This window comes from Porites lutea, chromosome 8 (assembly GCF_958299795.1).
Source record: "Porites lutea chromosome 8, jaPorLute2.1, whole genome shotgun sequence".
NCBI lineage: Eukaryota > Metazoa > Cnidaria > Anthozoa > Scleractinia > Poritidae > Porites > Porites lutea.
The window spans coordinates 30380026-30388692 of record NC_133208.1 but is presented as its reverse complement, the minus strand read 5'-3'; the positions used below and the strand labels follow the sequence as shown (position 1 = coordinate 30388692).

The following is an 8667-nucleotide window of genomic DNA, read 5'->3' as shown; positions in this document are numbered from 1 at the left end:
GTTAAGAAATAAACAGCATACATTTTTTCTGTATTCAGGATTTAGATACAATATAATAAAACTTTAATATAGAGCATTTAACAAAGTGAAATTAACTTTACACAGGCGTGGGACAAGTGGTTAGAGATGAGAATTATTGAGGCACCAAAATTAGCGATGCGACTTGTCATGCCCTTTTAACTCCCTCGCCACACACGCTAGTTTACTCAAAATCCATATAGTGGCACAGGGATAAAGAGGGATGCCCAAGTGCTCTCAGACTGATTCAATTTTGTGTCATTTACCTTTTTTCCTTTGAAATGTTAATAAGAAACCTACTGGTGTTAATTCTTTTCAAGCATATAAATTGCAGTAAGTTATTCAGTGCTCTTGGCAAGACAGGTGCCCCCCACACTTAGAACAACCAATGGAGAAATTTTGGGGGGAAAGAAACCTTTTAAGTAAAATAACAGAAAACAAATATAGCTTCCGTCGTTTGACTCTGGTATTATGGTGGCAAAATTTATTACGGATCTTTTTAATGACTGAGTATTTCAGATGTCATTTATCTGTACGTCTTTCAGAAGGTATCGAGATTTGACAGCGGTTGATTAGTCGAGGGAGGCGCTTACGTAAGATAATGAAAAGCGAGAAGAGGGTTTTTCAACAAAAGTTTTTATGATTCATACCCACAGTAAATGAAATGTTTATTCTTCATTAAATATATAATAATTGGTAGAAATTAATGTATTCAGGAGCAATGTTTCGTTTGCATTTGTTGAAATAAAATCACAGTGTATAGCGTTAGAGGGACTGCTTGCGAAAATTGGGGCGCTGAGAAAGTCAACAGAAATGTATTGAAAAGGGAATGATCAGTTCAAGTGTTGTAAAATGACACATTATTCATAGAGATAAATGGCTTACCAAAAAGCAAAACTAAACTATCAAAAACAAAGATGGCAGCTTCGACTACTTGAGTTCACATGAACCGTTTCCCTGCTTAAGCAGCTGCCCTCGGGTTTTTCTCTAAAAGATTTCCAAAGAGGAGTTACTATTGCTATATGGATACCTTTTACAGTCGCAGTCTCCTTTTAACTATCGTAGAAGTCAGCTCGCTTGTTATTTTAAATGTTTGGTCGTTAACAGGAAACATCTTGGTTTGTATTTCAGTTTACAAGAACTACAGGCTTCGCACAACAACAAACCTTTACATCACAGCACTGGCTGTAAGTGATTTGATATCTGCTGTATTTGTCATGCCCCTATTGATCGGTGTGCTAATAACAAGTGATTGGGTTTTTGGGAGAGTGTTTTGTGACCTACATGCTTTCTGCGGTGGGTTTGTGATCTACATTTCACCCGTCACCATGGGTTTAAATAGAGAATAATACATGGTCGCACGGAGATATGGAATTTATCTTCGAGTGTTCACATCGATATCGAACGAGTGAGCGCAGCGAACGAGTGAGATATCGAATGTGAAACCGAGAAGATAAATTCTATATCTCCAAGCGTCCATGTATTATTCTGTTTATTATATAAACATACTGATGACGGCGTTTTTGATGATTTTCCGAAGATTTCCGACCACCTTCCGAAGATTTCCGAAGATTTTTCAAATTGTACCGAAGACCAGGCGAACGTTCCCGAACATTTTCCGAGAATTTCCGAAAATTTCCGAAGATGTCCGAAGATTGTTGAACATTGCCGAGCACTTTCGAGGAAGACCCGAAGATGTTTCGATGATACACCAACGAATTTTAGTACAATTAAAGAGACAAACCTGATGTCAGTGAAATTATCGATATCTTCACATGTAAAAATATCGTATTTTTACGTGTGTTCAGATAACACATTTCTCGGTGGTAGAAATCCTTGTAAAACACTGCAGTTTATATAATAACAGCTTTTAACAGATACATAAGAATTTGCAAGTCGGAGCAGCAATACAAGAAAATCTTTTCACTAATTTAATGAAGGTTGCTTTGCGAATTGTGAATTGCGCAAACTCCTGACCTTCAATGAATTCAGATATATAAAGCTACACTTGCAAACGGACCCAACAACTCACGACATTGTTGGCCCGAAAATGTTGGGGGTTGTTGGATAGTCGGTTGGCGGCATTAGTTTGCAAACGGATGCAATAACTTCCATTATTATACATTCAAAATAAATAAATCAGCCGCAAGTTTGGGTTATGTACTGTCTTTATGCTGGGTTAAAATCGTACGTTCCACCAACATTACAGCATAAAACTTATTAATTAATTAATTTCAAAAACTTATAAGGCGCAAATATCTATATAAATATATTCAAATGCGCCATAGGGAAAAAAAAAACAAAAACAAAAACAAAACAAAACAATAATACTACTAATAATAAAAATTATGAATAATTATGATAGTAAAAATGATAAAATAAGATGATAATACAGAAAACGTAGTTGAATCAGGGTCAACATTGATTTTTAGATTTACTAGGAGTTTTGGCAACATTTTATTCTTTTAGTCAACTGCGTGTCCAATGAAATGATTAATTGTGAGGGCGTCTTTTCTTTTCCTACACCGTCTGGGTACTCTGCATTTGGGAAAGTGGGAGCTTAGAACATCCGAACATATTCGTTTGCGCAGCAGTTATGAACATAATAAATAATGAGCAGCGAGTTTGCGTAATGTACTTGGCCCTCGGGCAATATTAAGGCGAAAGTCACGAATTTTTAGATAGTTAACATAATATAACTATCTAAAAATTCGTGGAATCAGGGTCAACATTGATTTTTAGATTTGCTAGGAGTTTTGGCAACATTTTATTCTTTTAGTCAATTGTGTGCCCAATGAAATGATTAATTTTTGAGCGCGTCTTTTCTTTTCCTACACCGTCTGGGTACTCTGCATTTGGAAAAGTGGGAGCTTAGAACATCCGAATATATTGGATCGTCGTTTGCGTTGCAGTTATGAACATAATAAATAATGAGCAGCGAGTTTGGGTAATGTACTCGGCCCTCAGGCAGAGTGTTAGGTGGAAGTCACACTAACATTATAACTATCTAAAAATTCGTGGAATCAAGATCAACATTGACTTTGCTAGGACGTGAGTTTGGCAACAAACTTTTCGTGTTCAATGAAATGATTAATTGCGAACGCGTGTCTTATTTTCTTGAAAGAAAGGGCGAAAAATCTCTTAATGTGTAGGTTGCCTAGATGAATATTGTAAAAGAACATTATTAACAGCGAAAAAATCTTCTCTGTTTTGCAGGTGGCTTTTATATTATTTATGAATAGATTTACTGGGGCGAATAATTATTAGAGGACGCAGACTCATCATCACAGACCAATTTCCATTTTTTTTTTTTTACCATGCGTAAAGAACCCGCCCGTTGAAAGTCAGGAAAAGAAAAATCATCCAGAAAAATCGTCGGGCTTCTGCTCGTAGGAAAGCATGAAATAGCATTTTACGAATTCTGGAGGAAATATGCCTTTCTTTTTGCCGTAAACGTCAGTTAACAGTAGGATAATGGAAACTCAGGCTTCATTCTGTTGGGTGCTCTCCTTGTTGTGAACCTCCTAAACAGCTAAAGGTGGTTTGCGAATCAGGGGCGGATCTAGGGGGAGGGTGCAGTAGGTGCGCACCCCCCCCCCCCCCCCCCCCGAGATGACCTGCGGTTTTCTAATACAACTGATATTCTGCGAAAAAAAAACTATGTGGTTTATTGGTGCTGAAGTAGAGCAACAGTGGAGTGCACCCCCTCCTAAAAAAAATCCTGGATCCGCCCCTGCGAATAGCAATCACTGAGGAAAGTTTCCTTTCCATTGCTTCTGAGAAAACTTCGGAAATAAACAGCTTCCATGTTTTTGTATTCAGGATTTAGATACAAAATGAAAAAAGTTTAATGTAAAGTATTTAACCAGGTGAAATTAACTTTATACAGGCGAGGTAGAGAAGTGGTTTGCAGAATGAAAATTATTGAGGCACCAAATTAGCGATGCGCCTTTTCGATCATGCCTTTTTAATGCCCTCGCCACACACGCTAGTTTACTCAAAATCCATATAGTGACACAGGGATAAAGAGGGGTGCTCACGTGTTAAGACTGATTGAATTCTGTGTCATTTGCCATTTTTCCTTTGAAATGTTAATAAGAAACCTACTGGTATTAATTCTTTTGAAGCATACAACTTGCAGTAAGTTGCTCAGTGCTCTTGGCAAGACAGGTGTCCCCCAAAACTACCAATGGAAAACTTTTTGGGGGAGAGAAACCTTTTAAGTAAAATAGCAGAAAACAAATATAGCTTTCCGTCGTTTGACTATGGTATCATGGTGGCAAAATTTATTACGGATCTTTTTAATGACTGAATATTTGAGATGTCATTTATCTGTACGTCTTTCAGAAGGAGAAGAGCGAGAAGAGGGTTTTTAAAACAAAAGTTTTTATGATTCACACCCACAGTAAATGAAATGTTTATTCTTCATTTAATGTATAATAAATGGTAGAAATTAAAGCATTCAGGAGCAATGTTTCGTTTCCATTTGTTGAAATAACATCACAGTGTATAGCATTAGAGGGACTGCTTGCGAAAATTGGGGCGCTGAGAAAGTCAACACAAATGTATCGAAAAGGGAATGATCAGTTCAAGTGTAATTGTAAAATGACACATTATTCATTTTTGATTAAAACACTGTGGATAAATGGCTTACCAAAAAGCAAAACTAAACTATCAAAAACAAAGATTGCCAGCTTCGACAACTTGAGTTCACATGAACCGTTTCCCTGCTTAAGCAGGTGCCCTCGGGTTTTTCTCTAAAAGATTTCCAAAGAGGAGTTACTATTACTATATGGATGCCCTTAACAGTCGCAGTCTCCTTTTAACTATCGTAGAAGTCAGCTCGCTTGTTATTTTAAACGTTTTGTCGTTGACAGGAAACATCTTGGTTTGTATTTCAGTTTACAAGAACTATAGGCTTCGCACAACAACAAACCTTTATATTACTGTACTGGCTGTAAGTGATTTGATATCTGCTGTATTTGTCATGCCCCCAGTGGTCGGTGTGCTAATAACAAGTGATTGGGTTTTTGGGAGAGTGATTTGTGACTTACATGCTTTCTTCGGTGGGTTTGTGATCTACATTTCACCCGTCACCATGGGTTTAACAGCTTTTAACAGATAAACGAGAATTAGCAAGTCGGAGCACCAATACAAGAAAATCTTTTCACCGTGGAAGTCTCGCACCTGGCTATTTTGCATTTGGATCTTAATTGCTTGCTATAGTGCCGTTCCAAAGTTGGTTGGTCTTCAAGATTTTGTTTTCGTTCCAGGATACGCCATGTGCGCTCCAGTCCACCTGAGTGAAGCTGGAAGAATGATTCACTATGCCATCGTCCTTTGTTTGTCCCTTTCAACACCTTTAGCAACAACGATATTCAGCTACATAAAAATTGCAAAGATGATCCAACAGCACAATGCCGATGCATCATTGACGATCCAGGGGAGCGAAAGAAACGAACGCCTCACCGCGCGCGAGATCAAGCTCAGTAAATCTCTCTTCGCTGTTGTTTTCGCATTCATGATATGCTGGATCCCATTTTGGCTGATCGTTGTTTTAAGGCGCTTTCGTCTAATCGCATCGATGCCACGAAATGTTGAACTACTCTGCATGTTTTTTCTTTACTTCTCCAACACAATAAATCCGTTTATCTACGCAGGGATGAATCCTTTATTCAAAAGAGAATTCCGTAAAATGCTCTGCTGTGAAGGAAGACGTAATGCTGTGGGTGTGTCTAGTGGAGGGAATTCAAAGACTGAGGAGAGCAAGAAGGGATCGACACGTACAGAAGCATTAATGTTAGCGAGGGGGTGAGACTCTGCGTGCATGGGTAAAAAGTCAACGTTTTCATCGTGGAATCAGCTTATTCTATTCGGCATATTCGGAACATGTGCTGGCAGTTGACACGTTCTTTGTTTATTTGTTTCAAAGAATAAACGTTGGAAAATTGCCGCAGAGCTTAATGGCAAATAGGTGTAGGTAAAATATTCTTCTAATAATGAGAAGGCCTCTTCGTTGTCAATCAATCAGCGTGCAGTAAGTTCGCCCTGTATGTTACAAGCGTAACAATAGACAATGGACAATATTTTATTTGGGGTCTTATACCATCTGGTACATCAACTGTTTTCCAAATAATTTGAAAATACAATCTACTATATAAAGCTATTTGTTACACTATACATAACATGAACACGGCAATGGGTTCGGCCGAAGGAGGGTTCCTTTGATCGGGAGCACGCTTTATTTTAAAAAGTACCGTAAAATTCCGAAAACAAGCCCCGGGGTCTTATATTTTTCAAAGGCCTTTTTGGAGGGGCTTAAATTAGGAGGGGATTATCTAGGGACTGAAATTTGCGTTTCAAAATCGATATGCGCTAGCCTTATAATTGGAAGGAAGTTTACTATTTCTGCTTTGTTTTATTTTGTATTTGAGGGCAATTTCTAAGTACAAGCCCCTGGGGGGCTTATATTTCGAGGGGTGATTAAACGGAGGGTTTTTTGCGTTACGAATTTGGGGTGCTTATATTTGGAGGGGCTTATTTTCGCAATTTTACGGTATAATAAGTATGTGTAATCAAATGGTGACGAGTGAAATTAGGGAATAATTTCAAGCGCGTTTTGTCCAAATCCTTATAATTTCCCGAGCCTTTAGCCATTAGGCCTTTATTCCTTAATTTCACGAGTATACCATTTGATTACCTATTAATATCATGGGCAGGGGCGGATCCAGGATTTTTTTTAGGAGGGGGTGCACTCGTCCCTTGCTCTACTTCAACACCAATAAAACACATAGTTTTTTTTTTTTGCAGAATACCAGTTGTATTAGAAAACCGCAGGTCATCTCAGGGGGGGGGGGGGGGGGGGGGTGCGCACCCTCCCCCTAGATCCACCCCTGATGGGTGACGAATTACGTTAGCAATCGAGGATTTTTGACTTCTTTATCCTGGATCGTATCGATCGATCGTAAACTCCACTCTCTCAAGCGTTTAGAGCTAAAATTTGGCTTAAGTTTTCAGAATTTTTCCACAACATACCTCTAAGAATCCTTCTTGATGTGCTCTTTCGTGTGTTGAGGTTTCTTAAAGCGTCTTTTTATGCCCCGACATCTTCATTCATGACGTTTTAAAACTTCCTCGCCATCTTGAAACGGAGACGTACGGCAGGTTGCCATGGCAATTTGGTAATTTCACATGTGAAATTACAAATTAACGCTGAAATTTCGCGCCAAAATTAAGGAGTAATTTGTCACCTATGATATTATAGCTATAAATGAGTGTAATTTTCTAACATAATCTGTAAACGGGTTTATAACTTTTTCATAACAACTAGTTGCCCAAGGCTGTGGTTTAACAAAAATCACCGTTTTTTCCACTCAATAAGCTTAATATTTACAATATTAAATTTTTGGTGATCATTTAAAGAAAGTCCTCAAAACAGGTGTTCGAACAAAGTGTCGACCAATGTGTTTTCCGTGAAAGGGGTATAGAACAATTACATCCCGGGTTTCTTTGAATGAATTGCTAAACAAAAAAAGAGACAGAAGAAATGAAATCAATATTTTTTTACGCGTTGAAAGAAAAGAATCATTTTGCAGATGTTTGTACATTCATTGTAGACAAAGTTATTTAATTATAAATGCGTGCAAAAAAACGGGGTAATTATAAGTACCAGCTGAGTCCTTACTGAGCAGGGCTGGGCTAATCGAAACCGATTTAGATTCCCTTGGGGATACACGACCAAGAAAGCATTCGGAAGCCTGCGCTGCCATGATTTTACTGATTTTGAAAGGAAAATCTTTGCTTAGGATATAGTGATGTTCTGATACAAAAGGTATTGGTTTTACCTTGTCAATTATAAGATAGAGGTTAATACAAAAAAACCCTTAAGTGAAATATCAGAAATTAAATAAATAAAAAAATCAGTTTCTCTAATCGGCTGGCGTCTGTTTTGTCTCGTCCCTATAACTACTGACAATTTGAATAGCACCTGCAGGGCTCCAAATTAAAGTTATAAAGAATTGATTGCGGCTCAAAGAGGTTTGTAAAACATTCAAGTGTTTCTTTTTATCACTTATAACCACATGACAACGCACGTATTACCCACGTAATGTATAGCTAATTCAATGAAGGTTGCTTTGGGCATTGTGAATTGCGCAAACTCCTGACCTTCAATGAATTCAGATATATTAAAGCTACACTTGCAAACGGACCCAACAACTCACGACATTGTTGGCCCGAAAATGTTGGGGGTTGTTGGATAGTCGGTTGGCGGCATTAGTTTGCAAACGGATGCAATAACTTCCATTATTATACATTCAAAATAAATAAATCAGCCGCGAGTTTGGCTTATGTACTGCCTTTATGCTGGGTTAAAATCGTAAGTTCCACCAACATTACAGCATAAAACTTATTAATTAATTAATTTCAAAAACTTATAAGGCGCAAATATCTATATAAATATATTCAAATGCGCCATAGGGAAAAAAAAAACAAAAACAAAAACAAAACAAAACAATAATACTACTAATAATAAAAATTATGAATAATTATGATAGTAAAAATGATAAAATAAGATGATAATACAGAAAACGTAGTTGAATCAGGGTCAACATTGATTTTTAGACTTACTAGGAGTTTTGGCAACATTTT

The 8667-nt window shown here is 37.6% G+C and overlaps 1 pseudogene; it reads left to right on the top strand.

Moving 5' to 3' along the window:
- The first annotated feature begins 4810 nt into the window (after positions 1–4810).
- LOC140945520 (melatonin receptor type 1B-like) lies at positions 4811–5833 on the top strand (annotated as a pseudogene).
- The last annotated feature ends 2834 nt before the right edge of the window (positions 5834–8667 follow it).